This window comes from Oncorhynchus tshawytscha, linkage group LG20 (assembly GCF_018296145.1).
Source record: "Oncorhynchus tshawytscha isolate Ot180627B linkage group LG20, Otsh_v2.0, whole genome shotgun sequence".
Lineage (NCBI taxonomy): Eukaryota > Metazoa > Chordata > Actinopteri > Salmoniformes > Salmonidae > Oncorhynchus > Oncorhynchus tshawytscha.
Window position 1 is genome coordinate 28,114,693 of NC_056448.1, and position 23,488 is coordinate 28,138,180.

Consider the following 23,488-nt stretch of genomic DNA (forward strand, 5'->3'; position numbering starts at 1 on the left):
AAAAGCATATGACAGCCGCTTGGAGTTATCCCGCATATGACAGCCAGCTTGGAGTTATCCCTCAACCCCATAGAAAATCTTTGGAGGGAGTTGAAAGTCCGTGTTGCCCAGCAACAGCCACAAAACATCACTGCTCTAGAGGAGATCTGCATAGAGGAATGGGCCAAAATACCAGCAACAGTGTGTGAAAACCTTGTGAAGACTTACAGAAAATGTTTGACCTCTGTCATTGCCAACAAAGTATATATAACAAAGTATTGAGATACTGTTGCTGGTATTTTGGCCCATTCCTCCATGCAGATCTCCCCTAGAACAGTGATGTTTTGGGGCTGTTGCAGGGCAACACGGACTTTCAACTCCCTCCAAAGATTTTCTATGGGGTTGAGATCTGGAGACTGGCTAGGCCACTCCAGGACCTTGAAATGCTTCTTACGAAGCCACTCCTTCGTTGCCCGGGCGGTGTGTTTGGGATCATTGTCATGCTGAAAGACCCAGCCACGTTTCATCTTCAATGCCCTTGCTGATGGAAGGAGGTTTTCACTCAAAATCTCACAATACATGGCCCCATTCATTCTTTCCTTTACACGGATCAGTCGTCCTGGTCCCTTTGCAGAAAAACAGCCCCAAAGCATGATGTTTCCACCCCCATGCTTCACAGTAGGTATGGTGTTCTTTGGATGCAACTCAGCATTCTTTGTCCTCCAAACAGGACGAGTTGAGTTTTTACCAAAAAGTTATATTTTGGTTTCATCTGACCATATGACATTCTCCCAATCTTCTTCTGGATCATCCAAATGCTCTCTAGAAAACTTCAGATGGGCCTGGACATGTACTGGCTTAAGCAGGGGGACACGTCTGGCACTGCAGGATTTGAGTCCCTGGCGGCGTAGTGTGTTACTGATGGCAGGCTTTGTTACTTTGGTCCCAGCTCTCTGCAGGTCATTCACTAGGTGTGGTTCTGGGATTTTTGCTCACCGTTCTTGTGATCATTTTGACCCCACGGGGTGAGATCTTGCGTGGAGCCCCAGATCGAGGGAGATTATCATTGGCCTTGTATGTCTTCCATTTCCTAATAATTGCTCCCACAGTTGATTTCTTCAAACCAAGCTGCTTACCTATTGCAGATTCAGTCTTCCCAGCCAGGTGCAGGTCTACAATTTTGTTTCTGGTGTCCTTTCACAGCTCTTTGGTCTTGGCCATGGTGGAGTTTGGAGTGTGACTGTTTGAGGTTGTGGACAGGTGTCTTTTATACTGATAACAAGTTCAAACAGGTGCCATTAATACAGGTAACGAGTGGAGGACAGAGGAGCCTCTTAAAGAAGAAGTTACAGGTCTGTGAGAGCCAGAAATCTTGCTTGTTTGTAGGTGACTAAATACTTATTTTCCACCATAATTTGCAAATAAATTCATAAAAAATCCTACAATGTGATTTTCTGGATTTTTTTTTTTCATTTCGTCTGTCATAGTTGAAGTGTACCTATGATGAAAATTACAGGCCTCTCATCTTTTTAAGTGTGAGAACTTGCACAATTGGTGGCTGACTAAATACTTTTTTGCCCCACTGTATATCTAGCATGAAACAAGGCAAAATCAGTTATTCAGATTTTAAAGGCAAGATCAGTTATTCAGATTTTAAAATAATAATAAGAGTAGCTAGCAACTCTCCATAGCAATTACCGATTACATTTGTAATATCGGCCTATATACAATTCTATTCACTATTCAAACTCAACTACCAATAAACATGAATCAGAAGGCTGTATGTGATTATGTCATGACTCAACTCAATGTAGACACACTATAACCATACATTTATTCAGATAACGTTACTCTCTAGCCATCGATTTCATTATCAGGGGCACTGTCACACCATCAACTTCACCTGTTGGTCCAGGAATGGGTTGAATAGCTCTAGCTGAGTCCTGCCTCGCTTGGTTGTCAACCTCTGTGACTGTTGTTGCTGCCCGTTCCGCACGTTCGTGCCATGCTGCTGTATGTTGTTCTTCACTGTGCTCTGTCACTGATGCTGCCTGTGGTTGTTCGTCGCTCTTATTTTCTGCCTCTGTTCTGTCATGCTCTCTCGCTGCCTCTGCCTGTTCATTGGCTTGCTCAATGACCTTTGACTGCATCCTCACTAACGTTAACCCTCTACTGCTGCTCCCCTGTCAGCTGCGTCTCCCCTGTACTACCGTTCTTCTTAAAGAAAGAAGAGATATCCGTGGACTTTCTCTTCATTGTCTGCAAATTGACATAGCTACAGCGACTAATCGTAGCTAGTAAGCTAACGCTATACCAGCCCATAACGTCAGCTAGCTAGATGCTAATCAAGTGGTTTGAAAATGGTGGTTTGAAAATCTTTCTAGAAAGCTACGATAACTCTAACTATAGTTAGCTAGCGCTCTCTGCTGTAGAGTAACCTTAAGGCATAAGCTAGCTAGCTAAGCCCCCCCAATAACAAATGTAACTAGCTAACTTAGCTAGACAGCTAACTAACGTAAGCTAGCTAGCTAGGTAATTCGACACCGTCAAAAAGCGAACAGTTTACTACATATATATATATATTTTTACTATAAGTAGTATTGTATGACTTACTCACCCGTTAGCAGTCTGGTGGTCTCAACTCTGCAGGCAGCTGCCAGCTAGGCTAGCTTCCGATGATGCCACCAGAGACACGAGGCAGAGCTCAGCTGCTGCTGTCCATGAGGCAGACTGTCATCTGGCAGTGCACTGTGCAGCAGCAGGCCAGGGGAGGGGTGACGCAGTGACGGACGGCTGGCTAAACATTTATTTTCTTTCACATGAACTATTATGAAAAATATACATTATTGATTTAAATGAATAGTACTAATGTAACATATCAGATAGAAGCATATTATGCATGCTCAGAAGCATTTATGCATTTGCGACTAGCGAGGGGGGGCCAGCAATTGTATCAGGGTGGCCGTGGCCCCCCATGTCCACCCGTTGGCGGCGCCACTGCCTACTGCCTATCCACTAAGCCAGTCAGCCCGAACAACACAGGCATGTATGGTCACGTGATTTATGACATCACACAGGTTTTTTCTTCCCACCTGTTGTGTGAGGGAGGGGTGTGGTACCCTACCTCTTCAGTTGACTGTAGCCAGCAGATTGACCAATTTACTTACAATTGCACTAGGGTCAGACAGGTTTACTGTGTAGATTAAGATACAGAAAAACTGGGATAAAGGGACAATTCAGAGTGCAGCGCAGCAGCGCATTTGTCATCCCTGGATTGAGGTACATTTTCTGAGACATATCTCACGCTGGCACTGCTGGGTCTTAATCTATATAGGATGCCTGTCTGACCCGAGTGCAGCTATAAGCAAGCGCGTCGGATCTGCTGGCTACAGTTGACTTCAAAGTTACACAGACAAAAGGAATACACAAACGCTTGAATCAGCATTCAACACTCTTCGTACATCGCATGCAGATTATTGCTGGAAAGTTTTGTGGAAGTTGTGGAACATGAGTTTCAAGCGGCATTGGTTGAATCTTATGTTTTTATTGGCCTGCGCCGAACTATGTCTGTCTCAGAAAAAGGGTAAGAGAAGGCCTTTTCCCTCTATTTCTCTCATTATTTGTTTTTTTTCTTCGATCAGATAAACGACATTGTGATATTCTTTAATGCCTTGATGGACAATTTGTTGAGTCGGATCCCCTCTATCTGATTCCTGAATTAATACATATATTGTAAAATACACTTGCTTGTTATGTTGTGATGGTATTTGCAATGTCGGTGTGGTTACAGACCTCAAGACTACAATGAGTGATGATGTCATCATCCCACATGTCAATGACACGCTGTACCTCGCAAAATCGACATGACCGCCCGAAGGGTATATTGAAAAGCAGGAGCAATGAGTTAGCCAGCTAAATTTGGTAAACAACCAGAAATAACTATTTGTCTGATTCATAAAGAAAGCTCAAATTAAATATGCGTTTTTGGTTGCTGAGTTAAGGCCAGGGACCACACCATCAAAAGGTAATTCTTTCCCCTTAATCATAAAACAATCAGCGTTTATCAGTTGGATGAAGACAGCCTAAATAGTTTGGTTTCATTTTGTAAAGACACTCCAGGACTTGTGCAGTGCAGATTGTGGATGAATACTTTAGTATTTTACCGACAGAAATATTAATAAAGACGTACATAAAATGCATTTTTGCAGCATTTTTTTTATAAGAAAATGTTATCTAGAATAGAAAATGGACAACATATCAACATTTTTCTCTGGGCAAGCCTGGAGAATATATCGAAGTTTAAGCACACAAAATGTGGTCAAAGCAAATGCTTCTGAAGCAGAGAAAAATTAGTTTGGGTGTGGAAAGAGTCTGACTTTCAGGAAATGGAAGCTACAGACAAGTACACTGAATTTAAATCAAATCAAATGTATTTATATAGCCCTTCGTACATCAGCTGATATCTCAAAGTGCTGTACAGAAACCCAGCCTAAAACCTCAAACAGCAAGCAATGCAGGTGTTGAAGCATGTTGGCTAGGAAAAACTCCCTAGAAAGGCCAAAACCTAGAGAGGAACCAGGCTATGAGTGGTGGCCAGTCCTCTTCTGGCTGTGCCGGGTGGAGATTATAACAGAACATGGCCAAGATGTTCAAATGTTCATAAATGACCAGCATGGTCAAATAATAGGTCTGGGACAGGTAGCACGTCCGGTGAACAGGTCAGGATTCCATAGCCGCAGGCAGAACAGTTGAAACTGGAGTCATCATGCCAGGTAGATTAGATTACCAAACAAGAAATACCTATTTAGACCCAATCACCATCTCTTCAAAATAAGTTATTAAATATGGTCGTATTTGTAGCACTATGAAATGGACATTTAAATTGCGTGTAATTTAATGTAGTGAGTTTTGAAATTATTGATGTAGGTCCATTTTTATAGTGGTTCAACTTCATTAAAATGTTGATGATAGTAATATAAATATACATTTTAGATGTTTTTGAAATATTTATGTTTACATTTGAAAATACTAACATTAATGGACAAAAATACTAACAACCGGTAGATGCAAACATTTTATTTTAGTCTGTGGTGCATGGCGATGGCAATACCCACCCGTAGCACGTACTCCAGCAGGTGTATCTCACTGATCATCCCTAAAGCCAAAACCTAATTTGGCCGCCTTTCCATCCAGTTCTCTGCTGCCTGCGACTGGAACGAATTGCAAAAATCTCTGAAGTTGGAGACTTTTATCTCCCTCACCAACTTTAAACATCTGCTATCTGAGCAGCTAACCGATCGCTGCAGCTGTACATAGTCCATCGGTATATAGCCCACCCAATTTACCTACCTCATCCCCATACAGTTTTTATTTTATTTACTTTTCTGCTATTTTGCACACCAGTATCTCTACCTGCACTTGTTCATCTGATCATTTATCACTCCAGTGTTAATCTGCTAAATTGTAATTATTCAGTCCTATGGCCTATTTATTGCCTACCTCCTCATGCCTTTTGCACACAATGTGTATATATATTATTTTTTTTCTACTATGTTATTGACTTGTTTATTGTTTACTCCATGTGTAACTCTGTGTTGTCTGTCCATACTGCTATGCTTTATCTTGACCAGGTTGCAGTTGCAAATGAGAACTTGTTCTCAACTAGCCTACCTGGTTAAATAAAGGGGGGGGGGGGAAATAAAATAAATGGCCTTAAATAGACCATGCCCATTTTAAGCTTATCCTTCCAAGAAATGTAAAGTTTAGGCTGACTACACCGCTCGCGTCACAAAATACATTTAGAAATCTGTTATTCAATTATTGCTCCCACACTGCTCGCGCGCACCAATGAGCGTCTGCGGTGCCAAGGGCTAAAATAGAAATCAGTCCTATGAGTAGAGGGTAGAGGACCTTGTGCATTTCAGGTAAAATAACAACTCAATGTTTATATCCCAGTACAAATTAGCTAGCAACAGAAAGGTAGCTAAATAGGACAAATTAGCTAGCAAGTGCAAGCTAACTAGCAAAATTGCCATAAATGTTTAATGCTTTTTGATCTGTCCCCAAATGAATATAATTGGTTCAGAGTTTGTTTTGATATTTTAACCTGCGTGTCGTGATCTCGTTGGGTGTGGGGGGACAAAATACATTTATTGACAATGGCGCATGATGGTGCACGCGCGCAGCCGGTTTGGGTTCCGTGTAACACCTTGAACCTGTTTTGTAGTATACCCCTCTGGAATCTTATTAGTTGATTTTTAAAAGTGTTTACTTTTGATATACAGCTGAAGTCGGAAGTTTACATAAACTTAGGTTGGAGTCATTAAAACTAGTTTTTCAACCACTCCACAAATTTCTTGTTAACAAACTATAGTTTTGGAAAGTCGGTTAGGACATCTACTTTGTGCATGACACAAGTCATTTTTCCAACAGTTGTTTACAGACAGATTATTTCACTTATAATTCACTGTATCGCAATTCCAGTGGGTCAGAAGTTTACATACACCAAGTTGACTGTGCCTTTCAACCGCTTTGAAAATTCCTAAACATGATGTCATGGCTTTAGAAGCTTCTGATAGGCTAATTGACATACTTTGAGTCAATTGGAGCTGTACCTGTGGATGTATTTCAAGGCCTACCTTCAAACGCAGTGCCTCTTTGCTTGACATCATGGGACAATCAAAAGAAATCAGCCAAGACCTCAGGAAGAAAATTGTAGACCTCCACAAGTCTGGTTCATACTTGGGCGCAATTTCCAAACGCCTGAAGGTACCACGTTCATCTGTACAAACAATAGTACGCAAGTATAAACACCATGGGATCACACAGCTGTCATACCGCTCAGGAAGGAGACGTGTTCTGTCTCCTAGAGATGAACGTACTTTGGTGCGAAGAGTGCAAATCAATCCCAGAACAACAGCAAAGGACCTTGTGAAGATGCTGGAGGAAACAGGTACAAAAGTATCTATATCCACAGTAAAACGATTCCTATATTGACATAACCTGAAAGGCCGCTCAGCAAGGAAGAAGCCACTGGTCCAAAACCGCCATAAAAAAGCCAGACTACAGTTTGGGGACAAAGATCGTACTTTTTGGAGAAATGTCATCTGGTCTGATGAAACAAAAATAGTTCTGTTTGGCCATAATGACCATCGCTATGTTTGGAGGGAAAAGGGGGAGGCTTGCAAGCCGAAGAACACCATCCCAACCGTGAAGCATGGGGGAGGCAGCATCATGTTGTGGAGTGCTTTGTTGCAGGAGGGACTGGTGCACTTCACAAAATAGATGGCATCATGAGGCATGAGGAAGGAAAATTATGTGGATATATTGAAGCAACATCTCAAGACATCAGTCAGGAAGTTAAAGCTTGGTTGCAAATGGGTCTTCCAAATGGACAATGACCCCAAGCATACTTCCAAAGTTGTAGCAACATGGCTTAAGGACAACAAAGTCAAGGTATTGGAGTGGCCATCAGAAAGCCCATGACCTCAATCCTATAGAACATTTGTGGGCAAAACTTAAAAAGCGTGTGCGAACAAGGAGGCCTACAAACCTGACTCAGTTACACCAGCTCTGTCAAAAGGAATAGGCCAAAATTCAACCAACTTATTGTGGGAAGCTTGTGAAAGGCTACCCAAAACGTTTGACCCAAGTTAAACAATTTAAAGGCAATGCTACCAAATACTAATTGAGTGTATGTAAACTTCTGATCCACTGGGAATGTGGTGAATGAAATAAATCATTCTCTACTATTATTCTGCCATTTCACATTCTTAAAATAAAGTGATGATCGTAACTGACCTAAGACAAGGACTTTTTACTAGAATTAAATGTCAGGAATTGTGAAACTGAGTTCAAATGTATTTGGCTAAGGTGTATGTAAACTTCCGACTTCAACTGTAGTTTGCATAAGAACAGTGGTGATAAAAGTTCTCAATTGTCATACTTGAGTAAAAGGTAGGATACCTTAAAAAATACCAATATTCACAAAGTAAAACGCTACTAGAGTAAAAGTATAAAAGTACATGGTTCTAAATATACTTAAGTACAGTCATGGAAAACCTACAAAATGTTCATAATTGATAATTGCTTATACTAAGCAAACCAGACTGCACAATAAAAACACAACTGGAACTCACAAATAATTTACAAACACAGTATTTAAGTTAAGTGAGTCTGCCAGATCAAAGAGTGTAGGGATGACAACTAGGGTTGCACATTTTGTGGAATATTCAGAGGTGGAAACTTTTTAAGTGGAAATTGATGGGAATTGATGGAAATATATGCAAATTAATACTATATAAATGTAGATGTTTTTTGCATTGGATATATTTACCATATCATCTGGAGACAGAAACAGAAACCTTTTACCTTATCGTAAGTAGACATAAATTGCAAATGGTTAAATCCTTCCAATAGATTTTTTTTATTTTTTATTTAAAAAATATTTACGAATTGAACTTTTAATTAAATTAGTTGAATCTTCACATGGGATGATTTCACTGAACAACAAAAGAAAGGGAATATTGAATGATTAACAATGATCCATCACATCTCCCAAAAATGTTTTCAACATACATCTGTAAAATGATAGTCTAGAAATGAAAGCTTTGGTTGTCTTCCTCTCAGGCTTCCATGTCTTCTCCCTGGTCCTCCTCAATGTTCACCTCTTGAACATCAGACTCTGAGGCCTCATCTTCACTGTCACTTTCCAACCTTGTTGAGGGTGGCTCATTGTCAGGCTCAAAAAGCCAAAAATTTGCCTGGTTGGCCACCAATTTTTCAACCCTTGGATTGGTCAGCCTGTTGCGTGCTTTGATATGTGTCTTCCCAAACAGGGACCAGTTGCGCTCTGAGGCGGCTGATGTTGGTTGGATTTGGAGGATGATGGAAGCAACAGGGGAAAGAGCCTCAGATCAATAAAGTCCCTTTCACCAGGTGGCTGATGAGATATGTTGGCATGACTGCTATATTGCATCTCCATCCCAAAGCCCTTGCTTGGAAGTGTACTACGCCAGACTGCCAAGAACTTTGCCCTTATCGAGGCCAAGGTGATGAGACACGGTAGTGATGACACCGTAGGCCTTGTTGATCTCTGCACCAGAGATCTCATGCTCTTGCCAGCATACTTGGGGTCCAACATGTACGCTGCGGCGTGTATGGGCTTCAGGCAGATGTCTTCACGCTATTTGATGTATTTCAGAACTGTGGTTTCCTCTGCTTGGAGCAACAGTGAAGTGGGCAGGGCAGTACGGATTTCTTCTCTTACATCTGCAAGCAGTCTGAACATCAGACAGGATGGCATTTTTATTTTATCTTTATTTAACTAGTCAAGTCAGTTAAGAACGTTCTTATTTACAATGACGGCCTAGGAACAGTGGGTTTATTGCCTTGTTCAGGGGCAGAACAACAGATTTTTACCTTGTCGGCTCGGGGATTCGATCTAGCAACCTTCCGGTTACTAGTCCAACGCCCTAACCACTAGGCTACCTTCCGCATTGTCTCCCTCAAACCGTGCAAAGGCGACTGCTATAGGTTTCAGGAGCTTCAGGCTTGCTTCCCAAAATACATCATCCAGTAGGATCCTCTTGATGGGGCTGTCCATATTGGCAGACTGTGGTATGGCTATTTTTGGGATGGACACCTTCCCCTCCAGTAGACTGTCAAACATGATGACAACACCACCCCAATGGGTGTTGCTGGACAATTTCAATGCGGTGCTCTTATTCTTTTCACTTTGCTTGGTGAGATTGCTGCTATAACTTGATGACCTTTCACATACCTAGCCATTTCTTTGGCTCTCTTGTAGATTGTATCCATTGTTTTCAGTGCCATGATGTCCTTGAGGAGCAGATTCAATGCATGAGCAGCACAGCCAATGGGTGTGATGTGAGGGTAGGACTCCTCCACTTTAGACCAAGCAGCCTTCATGTTCGCAGCATTGTCTGTCACCAGTGCAAATACCTTCTGTGGTCCAAGGTCATTGATGACGGCATCAGCTCATCTGCAATGTAGAGACCAGTGTGTCTGTTGTCCCTTGTCTGTGCTCTTGAATACGGGTTGAGATGATGTAGTTAATTATCCCTTGCCCACAAACATTCGACCACCCACCAGAGATGATTGTAATACAGTCTGCTTTCTCTATGATTTGCTTGACCTTCACTTGAAATCTGTTGAACTCTGCATCCAGCAAATGAGTAGATAAAGCATGTCTGGTTGGAGGGGTGTATGCTGGGCGAAGAACATTCAGAATTCTCTTCCAATACACATTGCCTGTGAGCATCAGAGGTGAACCAGTTGCATACACAGCTCGAGCAAGACATTCATCAGCATTTCTCTGACCACATTCCTCCATTGAGTCAAAAAAACCTTCTAATTCCAGGAGGACCATGAGCTGTTGCTATCGTTAAGGTGTTTGATTCATCATTTTCACCTCAAATAGAAGTAGAGGGACTTTTGTCAGAGGTTGCTTGTTGTGAGCGCTAAGGGAACTTTATGCACTTGTCCAGATGATTCTTCATCTTTGTTACGTTCTTCACATATGATTTGGAACAGTGTTGGCAAATGTACGCAGCTTTTCCTTCTACATTAGCTGCAGTGAACGGTCTTCACACATCAGATAGTGCCCATGGCATTTTCCTGTACAGATTAGGTTAAAAAAACATGTACAGATAAATAGTTAAGCAGTTAGATTAAACAACTCATTTGTAAGACTTTTAAAAAAAAAATGAAACATATATGGAAACAGGTGAATTATCCCTTCTCAGTTAGCAGGCTCAAGCAAGCTAAAACCCACATGGTAGCAAATACTAACTAGCAGAAGTTGTTAAGAAGTTAAAAATGATTTAAACACACTTTGCTGTAGGCTACTATTTACTAGTTAACAGAAAATCATCTATGTCATATAAAATATATTCACCCCACCCAGTATTGTAATCAAAACTTACCAGAAAGCATGTAGTCCTTGGCTCAGACAGTGTAGTAGTGTGGGCTCAATAGCATCTCATAAGTGTGAAAGATCTTGAGAATCAGCTGTACATGTGATGGAAGAATGCACTGTGTGTGCAAAGGGTTGCAATTCCATTGAATTGGGGATAGTTTAACCAAAATATGCCACAAGACCTAGAATTGCCTTATGTGTACCCCACAAAAAAAGGTTCACTGTTAGCTTATAACTTTTGTCATGAACTTTAAGCAGAATTTCCCAAATTCCAGGGCTTAACTTACAATGGAACATTTCTGGGAAATATTCCGGAAAGTTTTCGAAAAGTTTCCGACCCTTTGCAACCTTAATAAAGTATTAGATTTGATAGGTTAGATTTTCCTGCCTCAGCAAGAATAATGTAACGACTACTTTTTGGTGTCAGGGGAAATTCATGGGAGTAATAAAGTACATATTGTCTTTAGGAACGTAGTGAAGTAAAAGTTGTCAAATATAAGTAGTTAAGTACAGATACCCCCCCCCCCAAAAAAGGTACTTTACAACACTGCATAAGAACAATTAGAAAAGTAATAATTTAAGTATGCAATAAATCTCAAATGGCTATTGTATTCAAATGGCATACATTGTAACCTAATTTTTGGAATTCCTTAAACACCCCTATTTATTTTAATCTTGTTTCTCTCTTTTCTCAGAGCGGTTTAATGCTGGCGTTGAAGACCGAGGCTTCACGGGGGATGAGACAGCGGCGGGGGTGCAGGTCTCCCTGGAGGCCTGCATGGTTCTGGACAGTCATCTGACCACTGTGTTCTTCCCCATTGTCTACATAGTGGTGTTTGCTGTGGGGCTGCCCACCAACGCCATGGCCATCTGGGTCTTCCTGTTCAGGACCAAGAAGAAGCACCCTGCCGCCATCTACATGGCCAACCTGGCTCTGTCTGACCTGCTCTTTGTCATCTGGACACCTCTGAAGATCGCCTACCACATCAATGGTAACGACTGGATCTATGGAGAGAGGCTGTGTAAAGTCCTGGTGGGCTTCTTCTATGGGAACATGTACTGCTCCATCCTCTTCATCACCTGTATCAGTGTCCAGCGCTACTGGGCCATTGTTTACCCCCTCTCCCAGGATTGTAGGAACAACCATGTAGCCATCGGTGTCTCGGTCGCAATCTGGGTGGGGGTCTGGCTGCTGACCACCCCTCTCTACCTCTACGACCAGACAGTCAAGGTGACCAACCTCAACATCATCACCTGCCACGACGTCACCCGGCCAAGCCAGAATAGCATGGCTGCTGGCTTCTTCCTGACCATGGGAACCCTGGGATTTGTAGTTCCCACCGTGTTGTGCGTGGTGGTTAACGTTCTGATGCTCAAGTCCCTGAGGAACTCAATGACGGACGCCAGCATCACCAAGAATCGGCGCAAGGCTGTGGTGCTCATCATTACTGTGCTGATCATTTTCCTGGTCTGTTTCACCCCCAGTAACATCATGATGCTGGTGACCTACTCTCTCCTGCTGGCTCAAGTAGTACACAATGACTACGGCTTCTACATCACCACCCTGTGTCTGGCCAGCCTCAACAGCTGTGTGGATCCATTCATCTACTACTTCATCTCAGAGGAGTTCAGGGAGCAAGTAAAGAACACGCTGAGGTGCCGGAGCCAGAGGGCATGATGAGGATCTCGTTCACTGCTCTGAAGTACTTCAAGATGAGTAACACCATCCAGGTTTGGGGTCAATTCAGTAAGTACTGATTAGGAAAATGTGGAATTGGATTGGTTGATTTGGTTTACTTTCTGAATTGTCTGGCATTAGAATGGAATTGACCCCAATTGGTACCTGCACCTCAGACTCAGGGAACACACAGAGCAGCTATATTTAGGGGGGTTCTCATGTGGAGATCAAAGTTGGCTGTACTGATGTTTTAATGAACTGGACAGGTTAAAGGGAATACTGGGTTGGTCTCAAATACTAGGTGTCTTTCACCTAACATTTTGTTTTCATCATCATCAATGGAGAGTGAGATGAGATGCAACCCCAGACAACTTCATATTATGTGCTTGTTATATTGCCTCTCCCCTCATACAATTTTAGTGCAGATTTAGTTGGTTTTATCTAGAAAACAAAATCAGAAAGAGTGTGTTACTGATCCATCCTCCACATTTAGACAGTCAAAGATGTCCATTATGTTTGTTCCAGCACTGAGCTCTCTGAAACTGTTAACTTAGTTCTTAGTGCCCAGCACTGACCCTTCACTTCTGGCAACAGGTATTGTTGTTTATCAAGTGAGCCATACATGACCTACTGTACAATGCCTAGTGAAAGTCTATACACCACTTGCATAGTGTCATGATGTGGCCCTTTCTGGGTATAGGTTGTGGCATCCCCCTCTCTCTTTCACACTCTCCTACACCCAGCTTCTGTTATCGCAGGCCATAAATTCATGGAGGAGTTTCCCTCCCCCTGGCCATGCAGAAAGAGAGACGCAGAGAGAACAAAGGATTTTACATGGCGAACTCCTAAATCCACAAAATGGGATTTTGAAACAAAATGTCCACTCGTGGGAATGGTCTGTGGACACTTAAGTGACGGGTATGACAAGAGCGTTTTCTTTGGTGACCTCTGAGAGGACAGGAAACACACACAACTATATCTCTGAATGTGTATGAATGAGTAAAGCAGAAACTATTTGTGAAATGATGTAATGTGATGTTAAACCTTTTAATGTGAGAGAATTGAATTCCCTTTAAAGTTGAATTAAGTCATTGGCCTGCCCCCGTGAGCACAGACATGATCTGGCATCATAGAACCACCTTTTCTATTGTTACGAATAAACCCCCCTCCTGACGAAATCCTCTTCATGCCACAAAAACATCAGTGTCAGTTCACGTTGCAATGGATGTTGAATTCCTAACCATACCCGGTGGAGCATTGGCCACACGGGTGGAAATGGTTCAACTCTGAGACTATCGATCCCGACAGAATAAGAGCAAATCTTAGATACTAATTACTAGTCTGCAGACAGAAATTATGTAAACCTGGGATTGTGAATACCGATACCTGCCGAAACATCTATCTATGAGAACATTTCGGAATGGTACTCTGAAATATCCATTATAACCACAAAAGACTTTGATCTTCAGGGAAGCAGAGAGAGGAAGACTCGGATGAACTGACTCCGCAGATGGACTGGATTCCAACAGAAATCACGACACTGAGAGTAAATGTATATTGATTGCGATTATTCACGAATGAGTGAGCATTGATGTGCAAAGGATTTTCAATTCATATAATTATCAACTGTGTAGTGATTCCTTTTGTCTTTTCCACATCTTTCTCAGTCCACACCCACTTCCCTTTGTCCACCAAGCTGTCATATCGGCTTAGCCCACTAGGGAATCTTCCCTATCATTTCCTTGTAACCATATCTACTGTTTGTTTGTTTATGCATTTATGTGATTAGTTAGTTAGTTTGTTAATAAATAAATGATTAAGCCAATTGGTGTATGGATGATTCATAGTAAAGGTTGGGTTTGTGCAGGTAACCAACAATTTACGACGTTTGGAATGAGATTAACGGGAGGTAAATAATAATTAATTAATTAGAAGACTAACTGATCAGATATTAAAATATCTGAAGTTATATTAGAACAATTCTAACTTTGTAATCTGAATATTTTCCTTGGTGCCCTGACTTCCTAGTTATTTACATTTACATGATTAGTTTAATCATGTAATAATTACAGAAAATGTATTTGATAGAATAAGTCTTCACTTTTAATGATGCCAAAGACACAACAGTTATGACATTTTTCTGAAATTAAAGTAAATCAAAAAAGACAATTTATATTATTTCGTACAGATCTACACAACCTGCTCCACATTTTCAAAGTGAAATAAAAAGTATAGAATTATTTTTAAGTTAATAAAAATGATGTATTGATTGTATATGTCTTGATAGCCCTGAGTTAATACTTGGTGGAAGCATCTTTGGCAGCAATTACATCTTTAAATAATTTGGAGTAAGATTCTACCGACTCTGCACAACTCTTAGGGCAACATGATATCTGTTTGTTTTTGTCAAAATTGCTCTACCTCTATACAGTGGGGCAAAAAAAGTATTTAGTCAGCCACCAATTGTGCAAGTTCTCCCACTTAAAAAGATGAGAGGCCTGTAATTTTCATCATAGGTACACTTCAACTATGACAGACAAAATGAGAAAAAAAATCCAGGAAATCACATTGTATGATTGTTAATGAATTTATTTTCAAATTATGGTGGAAAATAAGTATTTGGTCATCTACAAACAAGCAAGATTTCTGGCTCTCAAAGACCTGTAACTTCTTTAAGAGGCTCCTCTGTCCTCCACTCGTTACCTGTATTAATGGCACCTGTTTGAACTTGTTATCAGTATAAAAGACACCTGTCCACAACCTGAAACAGTCACACTCCAAACTCCACTATGGCCAAGACCAAAGAGCTGTGAAAGGACACCAGAAACAAAATTGTAGACCTGCACCAGGCTGGGAAGACTGAATCTGCAATAGGTAAGCAGCTTGGTTTGAATAAATCAACTGTGGGAGCAATTATTAGGAAATGGAAGACATACAAGACCACTGATAATCTCCCTCGATCTGGGGCTCCATGCAAGATCTCACCCCGTGGAGTCAAAATGATCACAAGAACGGTGAGCAAAAATCCCAGAACCACATGGGGGGACCTAGTGAATGACCTGCAGAGAGCTGGGACCACGAGTAACAAAGCCTACCATCAGTAACACACTGCGCCGCCAGGGACTCAAATCCTGCAGTGTCAGACGTGTCCCCCTGCTTAAGCCAGTACATGTCCAGGCTCGTCTGAAGTTTGCTAGAGAGCATTTGGATGATCCAGAAGAAGATTGGGAGAATGTCATAACTCAACTCGTTGTGTTTGGAGGACAAAGAATGCTGAGTTGCATCCAAAGAACACCATACCTACTGTGAAGCATGGAGGTGGAAACATCATGCTTTGGGGCTGTTTTTCTGCAAATTGACCAGGACGACTGATCCGTGTAAAGGAAAGAATGAATGGGGCCATGTATCGTGAGATTTTGAGTGAAAACCTCCTTCTATCAGCAAGGGCATTGAAGATGAAATGTTGCTGGGTCTTTCAGCATGACAATGATCCCAAACACACCGCCCGTGCAACGAAGGAGTGGCTTCGTAAGAAGCATTTCAAGGTCCTGGAGTGGCCTAGCCAGTCTCCAGATCTCAACCCCATAGAACATCTTTGGAGGGAGTTGAAAGTCCGTGTTGCCCAGCAACAGCCCCAAAACATCACTGCTCTAGAGGAGATGTGCATGGAGGAATGCGCCAAAATACCAGCAACAGTGTGTGAAAAACTTCTGAAGACTTACAGAAAACGTTTGACCTCTGTCATTGCCAACAAAGGGTATATAACAAAGTATTGAGATACACTTTTGTTATTGACCAAATACTTATTTTCCACCATAATTTGCAAATACATTCATTAAAAATCCTACAATGTGATTTTCTGGATTTTTTTTCCTAATTTTGTCTGTCATAGTTGAAGTGTACCTATGATGAAAATTACAGGCCTCTCTCATCTTTTTAAGTGGGAGAACTTGCACAATTGGTGGCTGACTAAATACTTTTTTGCCCCACTGTACATTTGGTTGGGATTCATTGATGGACAGCAATATGTAAACCGGATTTTTTCAACTTTTTACCTGGGCTTTGCTCCTTTCATATTTATTTCGATCCCGACAAACTCCCCATTCTCTGCCATTGACAAACATACTCATGACATGATGTTGACATTACTTCAGAATACATGAAGTGCAGGCATACATGAAATGTTGAATCATCTATATCCCCCTATAAGATCCACATTGAAATAACCCAGACAAATCGCAGTTATCTTTGGATAAGACCAAACAGGTTAGAGCCTTGTAAATTCACAGACACTCAAAACCATGTCGTGACAGAGAGAGAGAGTGAGGTTACACTGGTAACCTGATTCCATCAATTTCTTGTTTTTCGGGTGCGTTCTTCTGTTTATGTTAAAGAGAAAGAAGGCATCGGCATCAGGGTAAGTTAACTACCATCTTGACCTTGGGAGGAGAAGACAATTCATAGACACAGATCATTTATACTGTACAAAGTTCAAGGACAATGGCCTCATCTCAAATACTTTCCTGCTTTTTGTTGTTCAGTTGCGAGTGTGCAGCCAATACAATGGGTAAGATTGACCTTTTATAATTGATCTCATGCCTTTGTCAGTAGCCTACTTGTAGACATTGTATTATCTTGAGTTAGCGTACTTGTACTGGGGTAAATCCATTTGAATTCAATCACTTTTTGACAGCATCCCTTTTGATTTAAACATGACTTTCCATATATATTTGCTCATGGAAGAAGTGGTCAGGAAGTGACTTTTTGGACCTGAATGCCAAAACATTCAGGAGATAAAGTATTTATATACACTAGCATTGCTTTCAATTGGGTTACACAAAAACAGTCCTTGGGAAGCCAAAAGTTCAATACAATTCCATTTCAACTTACTGTGCTGGTAGGCAGGAAGGTTGGTCATTATGATGGGTGGAATTTGAGATAAAATATCTAAAGGATGGTATTATTAAACAGATTTTCAAACGTGGGTCTATTGTAGTTGTACTTGTTCTCTGCTTACTTCATGTCAAAATAAAGGTTATTCCTTTTTTGTACACATGTGGTGCACGTGCAGGACTTTGATTTTTGACCTGAGGTAAGCCTACTTCACATCAGCAGAGGTTTTTGTGTTGTGATGGCACTCAGTTCAGACCAACATGCTCTTGAATACAGGGCGGGTGTCATTTCAATCATAGAAATAACATTAATAGAATGAACCTATACCTTCAGACCACAGCAATTTAGCTGGTATGCCATTGAACTTAAATTGATTATTACTAATTACTATGACAAAGATGGCTGCTGGTCCACACACTGTCGAATGTCAACTTAAATGGTAATGTCTAATCTATTATCTATATTTCTATTATTTCAATAGGTTTCTTATGGAGGATTGTCAGTATAATTTAAAACAACAGATATTCCCATTCAATTCAACATTCTCTGATGTGTGGACCTCCAACCATCTTTGAAATTTGAAACTTACATTTTATTCCCATTTTAGTACATTTATTAGCCAAAACATAACACCCACCCTGTATTCAAGCATGTCGCGTTTCAACCGATGGCGGACACAACCCAAAAACTGTTTAAATGGTTTGACAACCCTGTTTGTAAGCTTTTAAAAATCAAATCAAATTTTATTGGTCACATACACATGGTTAGCAGATGTTAATGTGAGTGCAGCGAAATGCTTGTGCTTCTAGTTCCGACAGCGCAGTAATATCTAACAAGTAATTTATCAATTTCACAACAACAACTTATACACACAAGTGTAAAGGAATGAATAATAATATGTACATATAAATATATGGATGAGCGATGGCCGTGCGGCATAGGCAGGATGCAGTAGATGGTATAGAGTACAGTATATACATATGAGATGAGTAATGTAGGGTATGTAAACATTATATTAAGTGGCATTGTTTAAAGTGACTAGTGATACATTTATGACATCCAATTTTTTATTATTAAAGTGGCTAGAGATTTGAGTCAGTATGTTGGCAGCAGCCACTCAATGTTAGTGATGGCTGTTTAACAGTCTGATGGCTTGAGATAGAAGCTGTTTTTCAGTCTCTCGGTCCCAGCTTTGATGCACCTGTACGGACCTCGCCTTCTAGATGATAGCGGGGTGAACAGGCAGTGGCTCGGGTGGTTGTTGTCCTTGATGATCTTTATGGCCTTCCTGTGACATCGGGTGGTGTAGGTGTCCTGGAGAGCAGGTAGTTTGTCCATGGTGATGTGTTGTGCAGACCTCCCTACCCTCTGGAGAGCCTTGCGGTGGTGAAGCAGTTGCCATACCAGGCGGTGATACAGCACGACAGGATGCTCTCGATTGTGCACCTGTACAAGTTTGTGATTGTTTTCGGTGACAAGCCAAATTTCTTCAGCCTCCTGAGGTTAAAGAGGCACAGTTGCGCCTTCTTCACCACGCTGTCTGTGTGGGTGGACCATTTCAGTTTGTCCGTGATGTGTACGCCGAGGAACATAAAACTTTCACCTTCTCCGCTACTGTCCCGACAATGTGGCTAGGGGGGTGTTCCCTCTACTGTTTCCTGAAGTCCACGATCATCTACTTTGTTTTGACATTGAGTGTGAGGTTATTTTCCTGACACCACACTCCGAGGGCCCTCGCCGTCTTGTCGTTGTTGGTAATCAAGCCTACCACTGTACAGTAGTGTCGTCTGCAAACTTGATGATTGAGTTGGAGGCGTGCATGGCCACGCAGTCATGGGTGTACAGGGAGTACAGGAGAGAGCTGAGAACGCACCCTTATAGGGCCCCAGTGCTGAGGACCAGGGGGGTGAAGATGTTGTTTCCTACCCTCACCACCTGGGGGCGGCTTGTCAGAAAGTCCAGGACCTAGTTGTACAGGGTGGGGTCGAAATCCAGGGTCTCAAGCTTAATGACGAGTTTGGTGGGTACTATGGTGTTAAATGCTGAGCTGTAATCGATGAACAGCAATCTTACATAGGTATTCCACTTGTCCAGATGGGTTAGGGTAGTATGATTGCAATTGCGTTGTCTGTGGACCTATTGGAGCAGTAAGCAAATTGGAGTGGGTCTAGGGTGTCAGGGAGAGTGGAGGTGATATGATCCTTGACTAGTCTCTCAAAGCACTTCATGATGACGGAAGTGAGTGCTACAGGGCGATAGTCGTTTAGCTCAGTTACCTTCGCTTTCTTGGGACAGGAACAATGGTGGCCCTCTTGAAGCATGTGGGAACAGCAGACTGGGATAGGGATTGATTGAATATGTCCATAAACACACCAGCCAGCTGGTCTGCTCATGCTCTGAGGACTCGGCTAGGGATGCCGTCTGGTCCGGCAGCCTTGCGAGTGTTAACACGTTTAAATGTTTTACTCATGTTGACCACGGTGAAGGAGAGCCCGCAGGTTTTGGTAGTGGGCCGTGTCAGTGGCACTGTATTGTCCTCAAAGCGGGCAAAGAAGTTGTTTAATTTGTCTCGGAGCAAGACGTCGGTGTCCGCGATGGGGCTGGTTTGCTTTTTGTAATCCGTGATTGACTGTAGACACTGCCACATACATCTCGTGTATGAGCCATTTAATTGCGACTCTACTTTGTCTCTATACTGACGCTTAGCTTGTTTGATTCCCTTGCGGAGGGAAACCTACACTGTTTGTATTCGGGCATGTTTCCGGTCGCCTTGCCATGATTAAAAGCAGTGGTTCAAGCTTTCAGTTTTGTGCAAATGCTGCCATCAATCCACGGTTTCTGGTTGGGGAAGGTTTTAATAGTCATCGTGGGTACAACATCACCAATGCACTTGCTAATAAACTCTCTCACCGAATCAGCGTATACATCAATATTATTGTCTGAGGCTATACGGAACATATCCAGGCCACGTGATCGAAGCAATCTTGAAGCGTGGAATACGATTGGTCGGACCAGCGTTGAACAGACCTCAGCACGGGCGTTTCCTGTTTTAGTTTCTGTCTATAGGCTGGGAGCAAGTTATCTTTATCTTTTCCAGTGATTTCACATTGTATGTCTCATGGTATGGCTGGGTATGGTTATGCAAAAAAAAAAGTGTAATTGTGCACCTTTATCTGTTAAATATTTTGGGGTGCTGTCAAAAAGTGATTGAATTCACATCGATTTACCAACCGGTGACTCACATCAATGACTCTGTCTCATTATTTAACATAAAAACAAGTATTGTGCACCTATTTATTGTAGGTGTCAATGTTCTTTCACCTATTTATTGTAGGTGTCAATGTTCTTTCACCTGACTGGAATATGTATTTTGTGTGTTTTTAGAATGAGTACCCTAGATAGAACATGACCCTGTTTGTGATAATCAGACCAATGAATAAGAGGGAAATTAAAGTTAATAGCCTCATAACTCAACTATATTTGTATCATATTTATTTTTCTCATGTCATTTTTAACAATGCAATTTGTGTTACATGTTTAAACTCAAAAGAACATTGCTCAAGGTGAATATGTTGAATGTTATCAACCATTTTTTATAGTAGCTTATTGTATGTTGAGTATCACCAACACACTATCCAATATTACAGATCTTTATCACTGATGTTTCTCTCCTGTTTCTTATCACAGGTATAGGACGTGGGTTCATCGGGGTGGTCGACCCTCAAGATGCCGACCACGTTACGGTGGACAAGGCAACCGCGGAAACACTGCGGAGCAGTCTGACCACGGTGTTCCTCCCCATCATCTAGATAGTGGTGTTTGCTGTGGGGCTGTCCACCAACGCCATGGCCATCTGGGTCTTCCTGTTCAGGACCAAGAAGAAGCACCCTGCCACCATCAACATGGCCAACCTGGCTCTGTCTGACCTGCTCTTTGTCATCTGGACACCTCTGAAGATCGCCTACCACTTCAACGGTAACGACTGGATCTATGGAGAGAGGCTGTGTAAAGTCCTGGTGGGCTTCTTCTATGGGAACATGTACTGCTCCATCCTCTTCATCTCCTGTCTGAGTATTCAGTGCTACTGGGTGGTGGCCCATCCTCTGTCCCACCAAAAGAAGAACAACAAAATGGCCATCGCTGTCTCCGTCTCTATTTGGGCCTTCATCTGGCTCACCACCACCCCTCGTACCTCTACAACCACACGGCCAAGCTCAAGGACCTCAACATCACCCCGGGAAGAACCATCAGAAAGCCATGGTGCTGATTGTGACGGTGCTGGTCACTTCCTGGTGTGTTTTGTCCCCAGTAACATCATGCGAGTCATCCACTAGACCCTCCTCAAGGACGGGGTGATCAACAACGGCTATGGCTTCTACATCACCACCCTGTGTCTGGCCAGCCTCAACTGATGTCTGGATCCCTTCATCTATTACTTTGTGTCTGAGGACTTCAGGGACCATGTGAAGAACACACTGCTGTGTAGAAGCAGCAGGACGGTGGAGAGGATGAGGGTCTCCTTCAGCTCCATGAAGTACTCCAAGAAGAGCAAGGCCTATGTGTCTGAGTCAGAGAATACACAGAGCAGTACCTGCTAATAGTGCATGGGAGCCATTCGGACGTCTAGGCAAAGACACTGGGAGAGGCTCATTGAAAATACAATTTCTCAGTATGTTTGTGGACTGATGCACTGAATGTACCTTATGAAATAAAGATACTAGAGTGATCTGTCCTGTAACAGTTGGGATATAGACAGCAATGACAAGAAATGGAATACGGTTGTGTGTGACTGTTGTGTCCTCTATGAGACAGAGACACACAACCTGACCTCTCACCAGGACACAAGGATATCGAATTCTGAAGAAAATATGTAGTCACATCACACTAAACAACCCACACAAGAGGAACTATATTTCTCATCTGTGTAACAAAGTGTCAAGGGGAGCTTTAGTATGTTTTAAGTTAGGCCTGGACACTGTTGAGCTCCAGACCAGTGAAAATGGAGGACTATATCCTGGACTTCTTTTGTGATTTTCATAGACATATCTCTCACGGATGAAATGAATACATTTTGCTTTCATCACAGTTCTTGACAGGCTGTTAAAGGGCTAATGCGTAAAGATCTAGTTAGATATTCTACATTTAAAGAGGTGCATTTTGGACAAGATGTTGCCAAGCACATGGTCAACATGTTTTATGAAATCCCAAAATATAGATGTACATTGTGCCTTACAGTGCTAGTGTAAATGAACTAAAATGTCATGCCTTCAGGTGGAAAGTATTGAGCATCATGATTTCATTTTTCTTACCTTTATTTAACTGGGCAAGTCAGTTAAGAACAAATTCTTATTTTCAATGATAGCCTAAGAACAGTGATTTAACTGCCTTGCTCAGGGTCAGAACAACAGATGTTTACCTTGTCAGCTCAGGGATTTGATCTTGCAACCTTTTGGTTACTAGTTGAACGCTCTAACCACTAGGCTACCTGACGCCCCAATGATGATGAGTGACATATTTTAGAAGGGCGGTGTTGGGGTAAACTGGCTTTAAGTCTATGGTCTACATATCTTCACTGGTATATGCCTTTATATAATTACCTGTGTGAGATTATATAGGGCAGTAGGCTGTACACATTAACACGGCTCCTTTTTTACTATAGTGTCATTATGTTTTAAGCTCATGTGAATTTTTGAAGCCATGAAAAGTTTTTTGTTTTAAGTTTCTTAAATAAATGTATGCAATATGATAAGCTAATGGTGTTTGATTCTATAGTTGTTATTGTTCTCTAATGTGTAACTTTGTTTCTGTTGCGTAAGCCTTATTAATATTCCAATGCCCTGGTGCTCATAGCAATGGATGGACTGAGTCATCTCACATGCCTGGTGGGAGATGATATTACAAGAGTCATTGTCCGGGATTATGAAGAGCCATTGTCTGTGATTATGGTGATTAAGGAATTCATGTAATATTTCACAATACCTTTCAGTGTGATAATCTGA

The 23,488-nt window shown here is 41.8% G+C and overlaps 2 pseudogenes; both read left to right on the forward strand.

The window, feature by feature from the left end:
- Positions 1 to 3,087: 3,087 nt before the first annotated feature.
- On the forward strand, positions 3,088 to 14,364 carry LOC112220291 (annotated as a pseudogene).
- A 2,795-nt stretch (positions 14,365 to 17,159) lies between these two features.
- On the forward strand, positions 17,160 to 23,243 carry LOC112220292 (annotated as a pseudogene).
- Positions 23,244 to 23,488: the final 245 nt, after the last annotated feature.